At 48.5% G+C, this 20,436-nt stretch overlaps 1 long non-coding RNA gene across 2 annotated transcripts in view; it reads left to right on the forward strand.

Moving 5' to 3' along the window:
* Positions 1-20,436, forward strand: part of LOC114895549 — a 104,778-nt gene that overhangs the window by 67,821 nt on the left and 16,521 nt on the right. For both annotated transcript variants that reach the window (XR_003793581.1, XR_003793582.1), the window contains exon 3: positions 13,669-13,764. This is a non-coding gene — a long non-coding RNA (uncharacterized LOC114895549). The remainder of the gene's footprint in view (positions 1-13,668; positions 13,765-20,436) is intronic.

Here is a 20,436-nt window from a genome sequence, read left to right on the forward strand (position 1 = left end):
AGTGGCTTGAATGGACTGGGTTCTCCAGGTGGTGAAAGGTTCTTCCTTCTGCCTGAGACACTCCCCTTCCTCTCCCCTCCACCCCTTCTACCCATTGGCTAATTCCTGCTCACACCCAGATCTCAGCTGAGATGCACCTCCCAGGAAAGGGCTCTCGGGGCTACCTGCAGCCTTGGCCTCTTCCATGAGCCTAGAGCATGGTACACATTCCCTGCTTTTTTGTAATTGCCTGTTTATTGCTCATAGCCCCACTTGCCTGTCTGCACTCTTGAGGGCAGGGCCCCTGTCTCCACCGCCTTGAGCCAAGCACAGTGCCTGGCACATAGTAGGTACTTAATAAACACTAGTTCAATTGAACTGAACTACTCCCAAAGCTCGACCAGGCTCCTCAACCTTCCCATCTCTCCAAATCCTACCAGGCCCTTCAGATAACAACAACAACAGCTGACATTTTTTTTTTTTTTTTGCGGTATGCGGGCCTCTCACTGTTGTGGCCTCTCCCGTTGCGGAGCACAGGCTCCGGACACGCAGGCTCAGCGGCCATGACTCACGGGCCCAGCCGCTCCGCGGCATGTGGGATCTTCCTGGACCAGGGCACGAACCCGCGTCCCCTGCATCGGCAGGCGGACTCTCAACCACTGCACCACCAGGGAAGCCCCTAGCTGACATTTTTTGAGTGCTTATTATGAGCCTGGCACTCAGGCATATCGCCTCTGTTTACTCTTCAACAGCCTTGTGAGGTAGGAACTATTTTACAGAAGCCCAGGCTTAGAGAGGCAAACTAACTAGCCTAAGGTCACACAGCTAGAAAGGGGTAGTGCTGAATTGGCACCCAGCTTGCTGACTTCTCGAGTCTTCCTTCTCGACACTGCCGATGTGCCCACTTGTTCTCCCACCTTCTCCACAAAGCCCTCTTCTTCCTCTGACCCCTCAGGGTCTCTGCCTTCCCAGATCCTCCCCACCGCATCATCTATACCTGTAGCTTCCTGACTGCGCGCTGCCTTCAACGGCTCTCTAGCACAGAGGTATTTAACCGGTTCATCTCTCTAACTAGTGAGAAGCTCCCCGAGGTCGAGGACTATGATCTCTGTTTTCTAGGAGGCCCCAGGATACCCAGCCCAGTGGTGGGCACCCAGTGAATATCTTCCAATTCACCAGTAAAACAAAGGCCGTGTCCTCAGGCTGCATGCATCTGAGGAGGTGGCTCGGGAGGGTCTGTGCTCTCTTCTTCTCTCCGTGATTCCGGTTAAATAATGAAGTGTTGATGGAGAACTCTGGCTACTTTCTAATCCCTGATGTTTTGGGACATTATGAATTGCAGAGACCCATGGAATTCCGGGGAAGGGAGTGCCAAGATTCCTTGAGGCCAAATCTGTGATCTGCATCTCTGACTTCATTTTTCTGTCCAGGGAGTCCCATTTTTTATCATAATATGTTTCTGGAAACTATGTCATAAATCAGATTATCAAAAAAGGGATTGTATTTAGTCAGCACAAATATAGTGTACTGAGCACTTACGAATATGCCAGGCCATGAGCTAGGTGAAGGGGGCTAAACTTAAATGTGACAGGGTTCTGCTCTCAGGGGTCTCACTGTCTTGCTAGAGTCATGAAACAACTCATCACAGTAAAAGGCCCCTGAGTTTCACATGTTCTGGCTCCCATCTGCCTCTGCAAGGTCTCCCTAGGTGTTTCTAGAAGTTTCCCATGGTGTCTCACGTGGGCTCATGCCTAAGTCCAGGCATTGCCCCGAACACGTGATTTCCCTGGTTGTTTTCCTCCTCTTCCCTGCTCCAGTCCGTGCCCTGTGGACTACACCCCTGCAGGGCACCCATGGCAGATGGTGAAGCAGGTCGTGGACCAGGGGTGACGTCGCAGGACACTCCTCTCCCCGTCAGTGTCACACTCCGCCAGGGAGTCGTAAACCTGGGCTGGCTGAGCCCCTGTCTTATAGCGCTTTTAGTGAAATGGCTCTGCAGTGTCTGACGTGGCTGCCTAGGACGATCTGTCTACACACACGCACACGCGCGCACACACACACACACACTTGGCTCAGACTGGAGTCCACAGGTTCTGAGCTCAGGTGCATCCCCTTTCCAATAACAAAGCTCTCTCACTGCCTGATGGGCTTGCCCCTGGGATTTACTCTCCTGCAGAAGGTTCCTCACTCTCTCTGCAGCATCAGCTCCTGGCAGGCTGCCTCACCATTTCCCTACACAAGCCTAGGCATGTCCCAGTTTTGCCACAGCACAGCACTCTAGTCCCACCTGTTTCTCTTACACGTGTCTTACTTACTCATGCTCAGATGTAGAAAAAAGACAAGAAAGAAATACTCCAAGAGGTGTTGATGCTGGGAGGTTTTATTTTCTTTTTCATACTCTGCTGTCTTTTCCAAAATTTAGAAAATAAGCACGCCTCCCTCTTACAATCTCCTCACCCCACTGCACTCCCCAATAAAAGCTTTTATTATGGTGGATGTTTTTGTTAAAATACAAAATTAACAACACAAACTGTAGAAGCAAAGAGGAAAAAAAAGATGAACTCTAGGGTGTCAAGGGGAAGTAGAAAATCTTCCCAAAGGAATACTGTTACAATTGGAAATTCTTAAACAAATGAATCGTAGATACAGCGAAGCATATACCATAAGACCAATGCCATAGTAACTGTAAATCTCCCCAATCATTCAAAGAAGTAAAATTAATTTCCAAGCCCTACAAAATATACATATCACACTGATTATATAAGGGACTGCAATGAACTTTTAAGTGTACGTATCGCATATTAAAACGCACACACAACTTTTATAACATACCAAGGCATAGTAGGTTGGCTACAGTAAATAGTACACATCTAATTGACAACAGTATTGTTCACCTTTGACTTCAGAAGTGCACGATGCTTGATCTTCATGCCTTCCTTTTCTCTGAAGCACACCAGGATGTTCAGAATCACTCCTTGGAGCCCCATGCTGGGGTAGTTGAGGACGAGGCATAGGATTTAGGTGTCTATTGCTGATGATAATGACGCTGTGTCTTTGACTGCAAATTGTTTTAAATATCCGGAAGGGCTGACGCAGCATCCTCTTCTTCCTCCACATCTGTGTTTAAAAGCTACTAGGCAGGGGGCTTCCCTGGTGGCGGAGTGGTTGAGAGTCCGCCTGCCGATGCAGGGGATGCGGGTTTGTGCCCCAGTCCGGGAGGATCCCACGTGCCGCGGAGCGGCTGGGCCCGTGAGCCATGGCCGCTGAGCCTGCGCGTCCGGAGCCTGTGCTCCGCGACGGGAGGGGCCGCAGCAGTGTGAGGCCGGCGTACTGCAAAAAAAAAAAGAAAAAAAAAAGCTACTAGGCAGGGATTCAGGGTCAGGGTTAACACAGGCTCCAGGAAGGCTGCTGCAGGCTCTGAAGACAGCCCTCCCCATCCTTCCCTCCGCATGGACCACTGAACAGCTGTAACTTTAACTGACAGCCCTCAGAATACAAAACTGCTGTTGGATGGTTCTCTTCATCTGGGACAACAGTGGTGAGAAACAGATGGGTGGGGATTGAGGTGCAGGAACTCACCAAACTCCATCTGTGGATCACAGAATTAAAGTGTGTGCAGGATGGAAAAGACCTGTGCTATGTGCTTCTCCAGCCTCTAAGAGCCACCACCACTGACCTGAGAAGGCACATACTCTGTGCCTGAAATTACTACAGAGATGGTTTAATTTCATGTAATTGACACAATTCTGTGAAGTAAATAATATCGCCCCGATTTTACAGATGAGAAAACAGAGGCTCAGTGAACTTAAGAAACTTATCAGTGTATTAGTTTGCTAGGGCTGCAGTAACAAAGTGCTGCAAACTGGGTGCCTAAAACAACAGAAATTTATTGCCTCACAGTTCTGGAGGCTAGAAGTCCAAAGTCACAGCATCAGAAGGGTTGGTTCTAGGGACCAGGAGGAAGAATCTATTCCATACATGCCTTTCTCCTTGCATCTTGTGGTTGCCGGCAACCTTTGGCATTCTTCAGCTTGTAGATATACCTCGCCCCAATCTCTCCCTTCATCTTTACATGCCATTCTCCATGTGTGTGTCTGTGTCTCCATCTCCAAATTTTCCCTTTTTTAAGGACAGCAGTCAGAGTAGGGCACACTCTAACAAGCTCATTTTAACTTGATTATCTCTATGAAGACTCTATTTACAAATAAGGCCACATTCTGAGGTACTGGGGGTCAGGACTTCAAATATTTTGGGAGGAACTTTGGGGACTTCAACGATTCAGTCCATACTATAAAGATATCACTTCTGGTAAGTGATGGAGCCAATATTCAAAACCTAGACAATCTGATACCAGCTCTTAACCAAACCCTATCCTGTCTCCTATCTGGCTCTTCCTGGCCACCTGGCTCTCTCCTGTAGAACATATCTGTGGCAAGGAGATTGGCGACCACAGAGGCTGGAGCCCACCTACCACGTCAGAAGACTTCCTAAATATAATCTCTTATTTTCTATGCTTTCCTCTGGAGGGATATACTAATAGTTCAAGTCTTTTCTCCATGCAGATGTTGACAGACGTTTGCTCTGATAAGGGAATGTTCCCATCTTCATTGACCGCTTTTGCAGGAACCACAAGTTCCTGGGCCAGTGCCCTGCCGACCCGTACAACCCTTTCTCCAGAGAAGAAAAAGGGCACCTCTGTTTTCATGCTAATGAGCGTGAGATCCCTTACTTTCTGGTTCTCACAGCGACATCGGACACCCGTCGTTCCGTGTGCCAAGGGTGAGAGACCTGCAGATGCCACAGAGACGTGGGAGGAGATGCTGGAGGAGGGAAGGTCGGCAAATGCTCAACAATTCATCGTGATTTGAGTCCTGCACCTTCATGGTCCCCCCACCCCTTTTTTTTAAAATTTAAAAAGCGCCGTTTGTATGACTCTAAATTAGTCAGGCTTTGTCTTGGTTCTCTCACTGGGAGCTGGTCATCTCTGAACGAGTGTGTTGAACCTGACCTGGGTAACCCCAGGATCCAGTTCCTCCCTTCCTGGGTCTCAGGGACCCCACGGGTGGATCAGGCTGTCACTGGATAAGGCAGACCCACTGAGGGTCTTGTGGTAGTGTGGCTGAGAACCCCCGAAAAAGGACTTACTACCCCAGCTGTGGGAGGGTGCCTCACTGCACCCCACCCAAGGGCCGGCCCCCAGCCAGTGAGGCTTGAGGCCGGGATGTCAAGGCCCGCAGTTCAGCCTTGTGTGGGCAGTTCTGAGGGGCCGCTTCAGCTCCAAAGCGCTCCGTGGGCTCAGCCGAGGTTGTCCTTGGGCCTAAACCGCAGCTTGACGTCCACCCCTGCCCCTGCCCTCCTTTCCTCAGTGTTGCTCCTAAGAGACCTCGCACAGCCCTCCTCCACTCTCCACTCAGCTCAGAGTCTGCCTCCCAGGAACCCATCCTGACTGGCTTCTCCAGAGACTCAAGTCAACACTTGGTCCTGAAGCCACAGAAGAGGCATCAGAGGTCAAAGGCCACTTCTGTCTGGAAGGGGCCCCAAACTTCAGCTTTCCCAAGGCCTGGCCAGGATGCTCACAGGCCTGCCCACACACTCACTCCCTTCTGTTTGGCACCATCTGAAATTAGCTGACCAACATCTTCCTCCCTCCCTCCCACAAAGATTTATTGAGCATCTGCTATGTGCAAAGTACTATTCTAGACTCTAGAAATACAGCAGTGAAAAAGACAAAAAAAAAAACCCCAAAACACACAGGAAAATCTTTATCCTCATGAAGCTTGCATTCTACCAGGGGGAGGAAACGATTACCTAATAAAACAGTAAAATACTATCACTCAGTGATAGTACTCTGGGGAGGCCAAAAAAAGCAGGGAGTGGAAAGGGTTTGGTAGCAGGATGGAAGGAATAAAGGGAACAGGGAAAGACTCACTGAAAAGTTGACATTTGAGCAAAACCTGAAGGAGATAAGGGACTGAGTCATGAAGCTATTGGGGGAAGAGCCTTTCAGACAGCAGGGACAGCAAGTGCAAAGACCCTGAGGCAGCAGCTTGCTGTGTGTTTTCAAGGACTAGCAAGGAGACCAGTGTAGCTGGGTCAGAGTGGGAGAACAGTAAGAAGTGAAATCAGAGATCACAGTGGGAGGTGGGAGGGAGGACAATAGGATTGCGGGTGTGGAGGGCCTCTTGGGCCAATGTAGGGACTTCGGCTTTAACTCTGGGTGAGATGGGAGCCACAGAGGGCTCTGAGCACAGTAGAGTGAGGATCAGATGGGCTGTTTTAAAGGACCACTCGAGCTGCTGTGTGGAGAGAGGGCAGAAGCAGGAGACCTCCTAGACTCTTTCAGTAAATCCAGTTGGAAGACAGTGCTGGCTCAGTCAAGGGGCTGCAGTAGAAGTGGTCAGATTCCGGAGATATTTGGAAGGTAGAGCTAATGGGATTTGTTGTTGATCCTTCCGGGAGAGCCAGCACTGTGGCTGGCAGGATCACACACGTGGGTGCAGCCAGCAGCATTTCTCAATGCAGCAAATACCATGTGGTGGCTTTGGAGCCAGACACACCTGGGTCTGGATCCAGACTCCATCCATAGGAGCTGCTCATCGTGAGCAGGTTACATCAACTCTCTAAGACTCTTGTTTCTTCATCTGTCAACTGGGGATAACAATCTTTATATCATGGGATTATTATGAAGATTAAGTGAGATAAGGTAAAAGAAGAGCTGATAAAGAGTGATGTGATTATTGTAAATAATGCAGTGTCCTGTGAATCTTGGTGCAGAGGCCCGTGGAGGGGAGGGGCAGAATCTGAGGGTGGAGGGAACATGCAGGAGGGGTTGGCCAAAGCTGGGGGGCAGCCACGATTGCCCAGGAACACTGCTGTGGAAAGAGAACAAGACTCTTGGGCACACACTGGCCTTCCCAAGGGAGTCTGGGGGATTCCAAAGCTCAGACAGGTTGGGGTGGGGTGGCCTTCAGAGAAAAGATGGCCAGAAGGGAACTCCTTGGATGAAGGTGGAGCCATGGAAAATGGGAACATCCCCCAATTCTAGAGAGGATTAGGCCATCCCAGCTGAAGCCAATCAAAACTCTCCCTTGGGGAGGCAAAAAAAGGTTTTACTAGGCCAAAACTGCAGCGATCTCTAGCAGCTGCCAGGAAAGGAGGCGAGGCAAGGCGAGCCTTGGGCCTGAGGCCATGAGCCCTGGAGGTCCCACCCTGGCTAGAAAAGGAGACTAGGGGAGAGCTGGGGGGCAGCCCAGAAGCTGGGGGAGGGCGGAGCTGTCTGAGTTGTATGGTGGTGGTGGGATGCCCTTCTGGAAAAACAGTTAGGTCCTCATCAGAGGCAGCCAACAAAGCTTCGCACACTGGGGCTCTGCGATTCTTTTCCCTTAAGGAAGACAAAAAGCAGGATTAGCATTCCTTCCATCAGAGATGTTCTACTGATTTATACGTATGGCGGTTTTTCCCCCAATAAACCAGAAGTTTAAACTAGGGATCCTGCACTTCCCTCCTAATTAGAGAGAGCCTTGGCAGTGAATGAATGTGGGTTCAAGTTCCAGGGCAGCGGTTGACCTTGGGCAGGATGCTTGACCTCTGAGTCTTGTAAAATGGGGATCACAGTATCTCGCAGGTGTCTGTGGGCAGCCATCTTCTCCCCTCCCCCAAGCCCTGGGTTCGGAGAATGAAAGGAAACATACTAACTGTGAAGGTAGACAGTCAAGCGTACAGAAGGATATTTCCTATGTGGGGAAAGCCACGGGGGCTGGTTTCTAGGGACCAGATGGGAGAGTGCAGTGCCAGAGCGGTGCCCCTGGTCCCAGGGTGGGGACCTGGTCCTTAGTCACTGTCTCCCAGTTCAAACTCCCTTCCTCCTAGGCACCACCACCTTTTCCCACTTCTCTCAGGCCCTAAAGAAATGGTACAGAGCCCTTGGGAGAGGAAGCATCCTTTTCCCAGACACTCTTGGGGCTAGAAATCCCCCAAACCCAAAGTCCTCCCAAGGCGCTGACGTCAGCCTGAGACGGCGGCTGCTGTGCTTTTCTGGTAACCTCTTCCTGCCAGCGGCCACCTCCGGGAAGGACAAGTTTGGGCCCCGGGCCAAATCCTGCAGCTGCTCCACACCTGCCCGGCCTACTCGGACCATCTCACAATCCTGGGGCCTTGAGGGGCAGGGGTGGCTGGTGGGCCGTTCCCCTCCCTGTTGCCACCCTCTCCAAGAAGCCAACCGCAGATTCCTAGTGCCTCCTCTTGCTGGTGGGGATGGAAGCAGAAGTACCTCCCCTCCCCTGTCCTCCACTCCTTCCCTCCCCCCTCCCCCCATCCCCCACGACTGCTCTTTTCCTGGTCCAGTCACAGGCTTCGACAGGCATTTGAATCTTGTGTCCACAGAAGCTCTGACCCCTGGTCCCCCGTTAGGGAATTTTAGGCCAACGAGTTATAGAATTTTAGAGCAGACATAAGGATCTCTCAAAACCAGGCTGGTGTCCTTCAGTGAGTGGCTTCTGGGTGCCAGGCACAGCACTCAAGGCTTCACAGGCATTAGTTAACCCTGACAACAACTGCACAAGGGAGACGTTATGATTGAGCTCTGTTTGCAGATGGGAAAATGGACGCAACGAAAATGGACTTAAGCAACTTGCCTAAGGCCACATGGCGGAGCAAGCCAGGTCTTGTGACTTCAAAGCTGAACTTTGCTACCACGTTACACTTCTCAAAGCATATTCCGTGGATCATTTGTTCCCGTAGGTCTGCCAGGAATGAGAGAAACCTGTGGTTAAGCATGCCAGGGAAGTACTCTAGATTCAGCTCCACTTTGTGGAATGTCTCAGAGCATATTGACAGATTAAAGGCTCTGAGAAGTCCTGCAGTGAGTTAAATCTGTTTAACTCTCTCTAACCCAGTGTTTCCCAAACTTATTTGCATCTGGGAACCCCACCGCTTTTTACAAACGGGACACTGTTACCATCCTGGAGAATGTGCTGTGGGAGATGCCACACAAGATCACATTACCTGTCTTGTTCAGATAGCGCCTGGCACATATTAGGAGCTCAATAAACACGGGCTGGATAAAATTAACACACATTTCCCCCATTTCTGGTCATCCTAGCCCTTTCCCTGAAGAGTCCCTCAGCCGTGGAAGATACTTCACATCCTACAGATGACCCACTCCTGATGGCACCCCTGTGTGGGTCTTCTTGGCTGTGCTGGGGTCACATGGAGAGAAAATTCCATTTAGGCAGCTCCATAGAGGCCTCCCCTATTTTAGCCCCTCAGAGGTCTCTATTCTAAGGACAAAGGGAAAGTTCTGAGACACTTCCGTTCAGTTTTGGCCAGCAGGAATATGGGTGTGGATGAGGGTGTGAAAACCTCCCACCATTCATCCTCCCCCAGCCCCTCAAGCCCTCCCAGCAGTACAGTGCAGACCCTGAGGCATCCTTCCACCCCTGCCAGCACTCACACCTCCGTTTTCACCTTCCTTGGCACCCTGCCCCGAAACCCCTCGCTCCCTCCCTCTACTTTTTATACCCTATCAGCCCCTCTTGCTTCCTACTTCTTGGACTCGCTTGAACTCCAGGCTAGACTGGAATCAGATCCTCACTGGGGACCATGAACACACAGCAGGCTGGACCCCTGCTCAGAGATTCAGGTGTAACTGCTGTGGGATGGGGCTCAGACCATCTGTACCTTCAAATACAGCGAGGTCAGGAAGGACGGATGCTCGCCAGTACCCATTGCCCTTTTTCCCGTCCTTTGGCAAGCCTCCCAGCCCGGAGCAGGTGCCAGGGTGCCCCAGCTGCCTGCTCCTGGCTCCTGAGCACTGCTGGGAAAAGGCCCCCACCACAGCACTGGCACTGCTATGGACTCAGACTCCCATCTCGGTGCCACCTGCCAGCACATGTAGCAGTCCTGGGTCTAAACCACTTACTATTCTGGGTCTTCGTCACTCTCCCCGTGCTCCCTTCCGACCCCAAGTCTAATGCTTAGCCTCTTGTCTCCTACTACTGGAAAAAAAATTGAAGCCACTGGGATCACATGATTTCCATCAAATTCTCGCTCCCTACCAATTCTGCTACTGCCACCCCACTGCTTTCCTGTTAATTTTAGACGCAGGCCAAAATCCAGGTCAAATCCCCCAGCCTATGGAGTCAGGCTGCCAGGGTTCCAATCCCATATACATCCCTTACTGGGTATGTGATCTTGAGCAGATTTCTTAATCTCCTCAGTGCTTCATTTCCTCATCAGTGAAATGGGATGACGCTCGCCTTTACCTCACAGAGTTAATGAAGGATTAAACGAGATAGGCCACACAGAGAGCTTGGCACAGGCAAATGCTAACAAAGGCTAGTTATTGTCATCGCCCTCTCTGCCTCCTCCAAACTTTGTTCCATCATTATGAACCTCTCCCTGTTTCTAGCTCATTCCTCTCAGCCTATAAAGACACTCCTGTCTCTCCTGTCCTAAAAAAATCTCTTCTTGATTCTATGTTCTTGATTTCTCTTGTCCCTTCTCATCCAAACTTCTCAGAAGCATCCTTTATCAGCTTGTTCCTTTCCTTATCTCCCTTCTGTTCCTCAGGGACGTGGCTTCTGGCTCTACCATAGTTCTGACATTTGTCGGGGTCACCAAGGACCTGGCTAAGACCAGTGGGCACGTCTCAGTCCCTGACCTCTGCCTCCTGCCCTTGACTTTGTTAATCATGTCCTGCTTTGTGAAACTGTGGATGGCTTGGCTTCTGTGCTTCCTTATCAGTCCCTTGGTTCTCCTTGTACTTCCTCTGCCTTCCCCTCTCTGTCTCCGGGCTTCTCATCCGCCACTGGCCCCAGGAAGGCTGTGGCGACCCTGAGTCTGTCCTTGGTTCATGGATCTCCTCTGCCCTTGCATTCCTGTCAGGTGATCTTAGCAGCTCTCATGGCTTCTACTTCCACTTGATGGTTGATACCTGCTATGAGCTGAATTGTGTGCCCCCAAATTCATATGTTGAAGCCCTAACCCCCAATGCTATCGTATATGGAGACAGGGACTCTACGGAGGTAATTAAGATCAAATGAGGTTATAAGTTCGGGGCCCTAATCTGATAGGACTGATATCCTTATACAAAGAGGAAGAGACACTAGAGATCTCTCTTTCTAGGCTCACACAGAGAAAAGGTCACATGAGGACACAGCGAGAAAGTGCCATCTGTAAGCCAGAAAGAGAGGTCTACACCAGAAACTAACTCTGCTGGCACCTTGATGTTGGACCTCTAGCCTCTAGAACTATGAGAAAATAAATTTCTGTTATTCAAGTCACCTGGTCTGCAGCATCTTTTTTTTTTTTTTTTTTTTTTTTTTGTGGTACGCGGGCCTCTCACTGTTGTGGCCTCTCCCGTTGCGGAGCACAGGCTCTGGATGCGTGGGCTCAGTGGCCATGGCTCCACAGGCCCAGCTGCTCCGCGGCATGTGGGATCCTCCCAGACCGGGTCACGAACCCGCGTCCCCTGCATCGGCAGGAGGACTCTCAACCACTGCGCCACCAGGGAAGCCCCTGCAGCATCTTGTTATGGCAGCCTGTGCCAACTAATACAGTATCTAAGTATACCAGTTAGCTTTTCCTGCATAACAGACTATTCCAAAATTTAGTGGTCCAAAACAAAAACCATTTATTTAGCTTACCTTTCTTCAGGTCAGCAGTTTGGTCTGGGCTCAGCTAGGCAGCTCCTCTGGTCTTGGGTCTGTGGTCAGCTTCTGGTTTGGCTGGGCACTGGTTGGTCAGGGTGGCCTCAGCTGGGATGGCTCATCTCTGCTCCATAGCATCTCTCATCCTCCAGCGGGCAGGCCCAGGCTTGTTTTCGTAGCAATGCAGCAAGGTTCTAAGAAAGCAAACAGAATGGAGGTTTGGAAGGAAAACCTCAAAGTATGCAGACATCTGGGCCTTTCCATTCATACCTGGTACTCTGGTAGTTGACTTCTCAAATATCAAGACGTCTTGAACAATGAACTAAGAATATAGAATAATAATTAAATAAGAAAAAGAATATATATATATATATCTGAATCACTTTGCTATACAGCAGAAACTAACAAAACATTGTAAACCAACTATACTTCAATAAAATAAATTTAAAAAAAGAATTATAAATGAGTAAACTCTGGGAAAACACATAGCATTTTAAGGTATAGTTGACCGGACTTGACAGATGTAGAGTGAGGATGGATGAGGAAAACAGGCCTCCTCCTGAGTAGACAGCTTGCTGGACTGGATGGAGGGTGGAAATAATTTTCCAAACACTTATTACTTGTTGGATACTGTTCCAAGCACTTGGTACACACAGAACACTGAGGTGATTGAGAAAATGTCTCTAGAACCAGACTTGCCTGAATTTGAACTCCAATTCAGCCACTGACACAGAGAAAGTCACTTAAACTTTCTGGGCCTCTGGTTCCTCATCCGTAAAATAGGCATAATAACGGCACTTGCCTCACTGAGCTGTCATGAGGATGAAATGAAGTGATACATGTGAGCCACATAGAAGTGCCTGGCTCACATGGTGCCCTCTAAATATCTGTCATTGTCATTATTGTCTCATTGTCATTATTTGTCTCAACCCATGATGTCGGCGATTTTGTCTCTATTTTACAGGTGAAGAAACTGAGACTTGGAGAGGTTAAATAAATACCGTAATATGCAAGGTTAGGATGTGGCTTTGGACCCAGGTGGTCATAACTCCAGAAGCTATGTTCTTTTTTTTTATTGAAGTATAGTTGATTTACAATGTTGTGTTAGTTTCAGGTGTACAGCAAAGTGATTCATTTATACATATACATAAATATATATATACTTTTTCAGATTCTTTTCCTTTATAGTTATTATAAGTTATTGAATACAGTTCCTTGTGCTATATAGTAGGTTCTTGTTGTTTATCTGTTTTATATATAGTAGTATGTATCTGCTAATCCCAAACTAATTTATCCCTCCCTCCCCTTCCCCTTTGGTAACCATAGGATTGTTTTCTATGTCTGTGAGTCTGTTTCTGTTTTATAAATAAGTTCATTTGTATCCTTTTTTAGATTCCACAAATAAGTGATATCATATGATATTTGTCTGTCTCTGACTTACTTCACTTAGTATGATAATCTCTGGTTCCATCCATGTTACTGCAAATGGCATTATTTCATTCTTCTTTATGGTTGAGTAATATTCCACTGTGTATATATACTCCATCTTCTCTATCCATTCATCTGTCAATGGACACTTGGGTTGCAGAAGCTATGTTATTAATCACCGCTTCCTTCATATTCCTCCCTCTACCATTCATCCACAGGAAGGGAGCATGTTTGGGCTTAAAGATAATGAGTATGGTTTTAGATATAGATGTGGAGTTGCCTCTAGGACAACCAGGTAGAGACTTCTATTCAGCAGTTGGGTTTGTATGTGGAGTATAGAAATCAAGATATTGTAGACAGATAGGGATTGAGCCACGGGCGGATAACATCATACAGGGAGATGGTAGCATGAGAACGGAGGAGTGTCCGGGGCACATTTAAGGAGAGGATGGAGGAAAAGGATCCCCTAAAGGAGCTTGAGGATGAGCATCCAGAGAAGGGAGAGGGAGGTTTTGGAGGAAGGGAGACCATAAGTCTGAGTTTGCCTGGGGGAGTCTTGGTTTAGGACAGCCTGGCATAATAATTAATGAGTGCCCTTTTTCACTTTCAACAGTGGCCCAGTTTGGAAGATGAATTATATATTCACCCTCCTTAGAACGTCAAGGAGGAGAAAATGTAGATGTGAAATACTGCAAAGAGGACAAGTAAGGTAAGTTTGGAAAGTGGGTTCCGTTGGAATTGGATTTGGCAAACTGATGACCTTGGAGAGAGGTTTCTGAGGAAAAAGATGGAAAACAGATTGGATCAGGCTGAAATCTGAATAAGAGACAAGTAGAGATAACAAATGTTCACAAGTCTTTCCAGAAGCTTGTCTGGGAAGGGAAGAAAGAGACAGCTATAGGGAACGGAAGAGAAGGACTCCCCCTCCCAGCCACATTCCATGGGGAAGGGATTTGAGCATGTCAGGCCCAACAGGGAGGAAGCCAATGGATAGAGAAACTGACAGGCAATCAAGAAGATTGCTGATGGATCGAGGTCCCTGGGGAGCCAGAAAGTACTAGAATCCAGAAAAATGAGAAAGAGCCTTTTTCTCAGGCTGCACCGCATGACATTTGGGATCTTAGTTCTCCGACCAGGGATCAAACCCGAGCCTCCTCTGCAGTGGAAGTGCAGAGTCCTAACTACTGGACCGCCAGGAAATTCCCAGGAAAGAGGCTTGAAGAGATAAAGTGAGAGATTTAAGAAATGGTGGGGAAAATTGTCCCAAGAAGGTGGGTTTCTGGGCACGGAACTGATGAAGGGGACAGCATCATCTTGCAGACTCGTTCAGCTGTGGCAGAGCATGGTCAGTGATGCCTGGGTCTTTCCTTCGCCATAGACTCTTCAGCCCCCCACCCCAAATGCACATAGCTACACATGCATGATTTCTACACATGAGTCAGGAGGCTCACAGCAAACTGATGCCCAAAGAGGAGTCCAGACCACAGTGAGGAAGCTCTGCTCCCTAAAGCATTTTCCCGGGGCTTGGGTGTCCTCACCCCAAAAATATGTTCTTTCCATCTCCCCCAGCTGATCCATAAATGCTCTCAACAGCCATGAAGGCAGCTCCTTCTTCATTTTAAAAGATTTTCATAACATGCTACAACTCCCAAGTTTGTAGGTTACTTTTCGCCAGTTACAGTCAAGCCCAGCTGTGTCCAGGTACCTCAAGGGGAGAGGTTCCTTAATCCCATCGGTGTGGTTACTGGAAGTCTCTTCCTAGGGAGGGTTCTCCTGAGGGTCCTTCCTGGAAACCCATAGGCCCATTCCTGGAGTCTGGGCTCCCCTCCTTGACCAGAGAGGAACGCCCTTTCCAGCTGCCGCCTCCAGACCCCAGGCCGCGTAGCCTTCTGGGTGCTGAGCCTCTGATTGAGGATGCTCCCTTCCCTCCCAACCCATGGAAAGACTATGTCTGTAAGAATTCTCTTCATCTCTTACACTTTATCATTTAATGAATATTAATGCGATAGAGAACAGCACCTTTCATTTATTCAGCAAATGTTTGTCAAGCTCCATGGCATTCCAGGTGGAGTGCTGGGGAGGCAGAGGGGGTTAGTGCGTGCTCCCAGCGCTAGAGGCGTCCTTCTGAGGCCACGCCTGCTTTGTCCTATAAGAGCCCACCCAGCCACCCAAAGAATTCTGAAGAGTTGACAGCGTTTAGGAGCAGTGTCATATGAATCGCCACAGAATTTTGGCTTAAGATGGCGAAAGTCTTTACTGCTATTGAGCAGTAGTTTATCCTATAGAAAGAGAGGCCTGTGTAAAGGCGGTATGACAGGGGAAGGCAGGTCTTACTATACACTGCAGATGGTGGACTGGAGACACAGAGAGGCGAGCATTGCCTTGAAACCCTCCAGGTGATCAGTGAGGCGCCAGTGGACAGCCCAGGCCCTCTGTCTTCTGAACTGGAGGATGAAGAATCCAAGAGGAGACAGGAGAATACAGGGAGAGAAAAAAATAACCTGGAGAAGAGTTGATGAAGAAGTGGGGAAATAGTCAATGAAGTGACGTGGATAGAATAGACAACAAACAGAGGTGGGTCGAATCTTTGAAAGGACAGACAACTAAAATCCTCTGACAGAAGGAGAGATTCCCAGATCTCTTAATTCCCGGTGCATGGGCGCCATGGCCTCAGGCAGACTTGAGTCCCTTGCAGAAAGGGCAGCCCCCTGACCCCACCACAATTCCACCCTGACCCCTTTCTTTTGTCACCACCCTGCACCAGCCCCTGTTTCAGCGAGCATGCTCTCTCACCCAGGACTTGCTGCCATGACCCCTCTCCGACCTGCATGCCCCGCCACCCGCTGGACACCTCCCCTGGTGGCCTCACACCCACCTCAGTGACAATGTTTCATTCATTTATTAAATTCCATCTTGCAACCTGCATTGTGTGCCAGGAGCCACTTGTGCCAGGCTCAGAGGAGACAATAGACAGCAAGCAGACATGGGCCTGCCCTTACTGGGAAGATAGAGATAAGTCAAATGAGCAACAGCTTGTTACAATACTTTGTGAGGACACCCTACTCACCCTATCCCACCTTCAAGCCTGGATATTAGCATCATCATCAAGCAGCTGTTGGAGCCTCCCAGAATCCTGGGTCCTCCAGGCTTTTCCACCTCCTGCATGCCCGCATGTCCAGGTGATTCTCTGTGCCAGTATGTCACCTCCTTTTCTTTCTCCATGACCCCTGCCTGGACTCCTAGTCTGCCACCTCCAATCTCCACCCAAAACCCTCCTCCGCATTGCTGCCCAAGTTTCCTTTTCTTTTTTTTTGCGGTACGCGGGCCTCTCACTGTTGTGGCCTCTCCCGTTGCAGAGCACAGGCTCCGGACGCGCAGGCCCAGCGGCTATGGCTCACGGGCCCAGCCGCTCCGCGGCATGTGAGGTCTTCCCGTACCGGGGCACGAACCCATGTCCCCTGCATCGGCAGGCGGACTCTCAACCACTGCACCGCCAGGGAAGCCCCCAAGTTTCCTTTTCTAAATTACTAATGTGATCACAGTATTCCCAAGATTAAGAACTTCTTTACAGGAACTTCAAAGAGAAATAGAAAGTCATTGGAGATAGAATTTAATTCAAGACTCTTGGTCCATAAGAGAATAAGTAGATGTGGATACACACACACACACACACACACACACACACACACACAGCATGTAAAAGAACGAAATAACATAAATAATAAGGTAGAACTAATTTATATGGGGTTTTTTCCTCTAAAGATAGATAATAGAAGAGCCTGAGGAAAATTCACCAAAATTGACCATATTTTAGGAAATAAAGAAAACCTTAATAGATTTCAAAAAGCAGAGTACAATCTTCTGATTGTAATACAGTAAGACTAGAATTTAGTAACCAACAGAAGATAAAAAGTCACTACCACCTGGAAATATGTTTTTAAAATTTATCCTAAACAACTTGAGTTAAAGAGGAAATACAAATCAAGAAAGGAAGATTATCTAGAAGGTAATGATAAACTCTTTGGAAACATTAAAAATGATGAATGCACAAAACTTTTATCCATGCTCTTTTTTCCCTACCACATTTGAAAACCCCCTCTATAGTTTGTACCCCGTGACACCCTACCCACCTTTCTCTGTTCTCCCCATATTTCCGTGGCTCTTGCCACTGAATTTCTCAACAGTTCTAGAAGCTGCCACCTTCTTTTAACCCTCCACACCTTTGCACCTTTATGCCATTTGCCTGGAATGTCCTTTCCCTTCTTACCTACCTAGCAAACTACCTACCTGTTTACTCATTAAGACTCAGCTTTGTGGTCCCTTCCTTTGTGACGCCTCACACAGAATCGTCTACCCCTTCCCCCTGTCCCCAGAGGCCTTGGCACCGTCCTCTGGAGAAGATGGTGAGTGAAAAGAGAACCCGGGTCAGGTCTCAGCTCCCCAGGCCAGCAATTTCAACACTGTCACTAACACCCAACTCCCTTGTCCCTGTCACCTTCCACCCTCTTGGAAGCTGGCTGCATTTCTAGGGGCTCTTTGCTCTAGGTCAGTTAATATCGATAGATAAAACAAAACAAAAACAGGAAATTGTGTTAATTCTGCACACAAACAAACTCATCTGTCCTTAGCTGACCCCCACCCCCTTTAGGCTGGCTCACAAATAGCCTCCTCTTGGGGCCCTCACACAGTGGTTCCCAGAATGTGTCCCAGAGATTACATGTGTTCTTTGAGATATGAATGGGGTTTTCTGTGTTTTGTTTTGGAAGAAGTTAAGGAAGGGAAGTGTTCCCCCATAAATTTGGGAAATGCTAGGTTGAACAAAAAGTTATATCAAATCACCACGATGTACACTTCAAACATCTTACAATTTTATATGTCTATTGTAACCTCAGTAAAGCTGAAATTTCCAAAAAGTGTTAAACTGGTCTCATGTTGAACAGTTTATCAGGGGACTGCCCTGGTGGCCCAATGATTAAGAATCTGCCTTCCAATGCAGGAGACGTGGGTTTGATCCCTGATTGGGGAACTAAGATGCCACACACCATGGGGCAGCTAAGCCCGCGTGCCACAACTAGAGAGCCTGGGTGCCACAACTAGAGAGCCTGCGTGCCTCAGTGGAGAGCCCGCACGCCACAATGAAAGATCCTGCATGCTGCAACTAAGACCCGATGCAGTCAAATAAATTAATTAATTAATCAATTTAAGAAAACAGTTTATCAGAACTTTTAATCACTGATAAATATTATGAAGCACCAAATAGTATGCAGATTTCCCCAGAGTACTTGAACTTGGAACCTTTTAGTTAACCATGCCCTATTACATTGTGAAGAACAGTAACATTTTCTTCTTCTTCCTTTTTTTTTTTTTTAAAGATTTAATTTTACTTATTTTTGGCTGCATTGGGTCTTCATTGCTGCGTGGGCTTTCTCTAGTTGTGGCGAGCGGGGGCTACTCTTCATTGTGGTGCATGGGCTTCTCCTTGCAGTGGCTTCTCTTATTGGGGAGCATGGGCTCTAGGTGTGCAGGCTTCAGTAGTTGTGGCATGCGGGCTCAGTAGTTGTGGCACATGGGCTTAGTTGCTCCGCGGCATGTGGGATCTTCCTGGACCAGGGACTGAATCCGTGTCCCCTGCATTGGCCGGCGGATTCTTATCCACTGTGCCACCAGGGAAGTCCCAAGAACAGTAACTTTTTTTGAAACAGAGTGGAAAGTGCTACACTCCTTTTCCTCACCATTAGCGGCTGACCTGATCTTTTGTTTTACTGGAGAATTTGAAGCCATACAGAAACTACTCCCTGATCCAGCTTCCTCCCTGACACAAACTCCCTCTCCTTCACATATTCTCTTCCTTTCCATAGAACTCAGAGAATCATTCTTTCCTTATATTCTCGATGCAGTACATTCCCTTGCTCCGTTTGTCTCCTTATTCATCTCTTTCTCTTTCCTGATATCACTTCTCCACTTTCAGTCATTCTTGTCTTAGTGTGGATCACCCTGAGGTGGGAGGGACTGGGTAGGTGAAGGGGGTGGGGTGGGGAAGGAGTGATACATGAAAAGAAAGTCACCAAAAGCAATGGCAAGCCAAGTACCACAGTGAGCACTGGAGCTGAATCCCGCAGGGCAAACTGGAAAACATTACAGAACACGTGCCTCCGAAGTATTCCTGCGAAGGGGAGAGGGAGCTGGGGCATTCATGCCCCGTATGTCAGGCATCAGTCAAGGGCTACACAGGATGAGGGGTTGTTATTTCCCAGACACTCCCCCTCAGCCGTGTGTTTGCCAAAGTGGGTTCCCACACCTTTAAACCAGTGGTTCTCAACTGGGGGTGATATTGTCCCCCCAGGGGACACTTGGCAATTTTGATTGTCACACTGGTTGTGGAGGTACTAATAGCATTCAGTGGATAGAAACCAGGGATACTGCCAAACATCACAATACACAGAACAGATACCCTGCTCTCCAGCCCTCCACCCCAAGCCTAACAAAGAATTTTCTGGCCCAAAATATCAATAGAGCTGCGGTTGAGAAACCCTCACCTTTAACAGTGACACAGGTACTGGCAGAGGGCATGCCAGAAATGGTAAGGGGATCCTTGAGGATATGAGTAGAGTCTGCTATGATGCTTGAGGCACTCTAGTCTAACATCAACCACAAAATTCTCTCAACCTTGCTACCCTTAAGCAGCCATTCCATCTGTTGTGGACTGAATGTTGTCCCCCCAAGATTCACTGTCCACAGATGTGATGGCATTAGGAGGTGTGTCTTTGAGAGCTAATTAGCATTAGATAAGGTCATGAGGGTAGAGCCCTCCTGAATGGGATTAGTAATCTTGTAAGCGTCATAGGAGCACTTGCTCCCTCTCTCTGCTCTCTGCCACGCAAGGACACAATGAGAAGTCAGCAGTCTACAACCCAGAAGAGAGTTCTCATCAGAACCAGATGATGCTGGCACCCTGATCTCGGATTTCCAACCTCCAGAACGCTAAGAAATAAATTTCTGTTGTCTATAAGCCACCCAGTCTGTGGTGTTTTGTTAGAGCAGCCTGAACGGATTCAGACATCACCCCTCTCTCTCCTTCTACTCTCACACAGCTGAAGAGCACCCACCCCTCTGCTCCCACGTCTTCACACCCGGTCTCCTGCTGGCCACCTGTGATCTGGCCTCTCTCATCACGACTCTGAGTATCTTTCCTCCGGAGATCACTAGTGAAGTCATGATTGCTAAATTGACACTTCTTGGAACTTACTTTGCTGCATTCTCTGCATTCTTTGAAATTCATCTTCCTGGCTTTGGGACACCCTGTGACCCTGGTTCAGCATCTATTGCTCCAACTAAGTGAAGACTAGTCACTGGCAGCAGGTCAAGGGGAGCTGGCAAGGAC

This window comes from Monodon monoceros, unplaced genomic scaffold, assembly GCF_005190385.1.
Source record: "Monodon monoceros isolate NGI ecotype Baffin Bay Population unplaced genomic scaffold, NGI_Narwhal_1 Super_Scaffold_14, whole genome shotgun sequence".
Classification (NCBI taxonomy): domain Eukaryota; kingdom Metazoa; phylum Chordata; class Mammalia; order Artiodactyla; family Monodontidae; genus Monodon; species Monodon monoceros.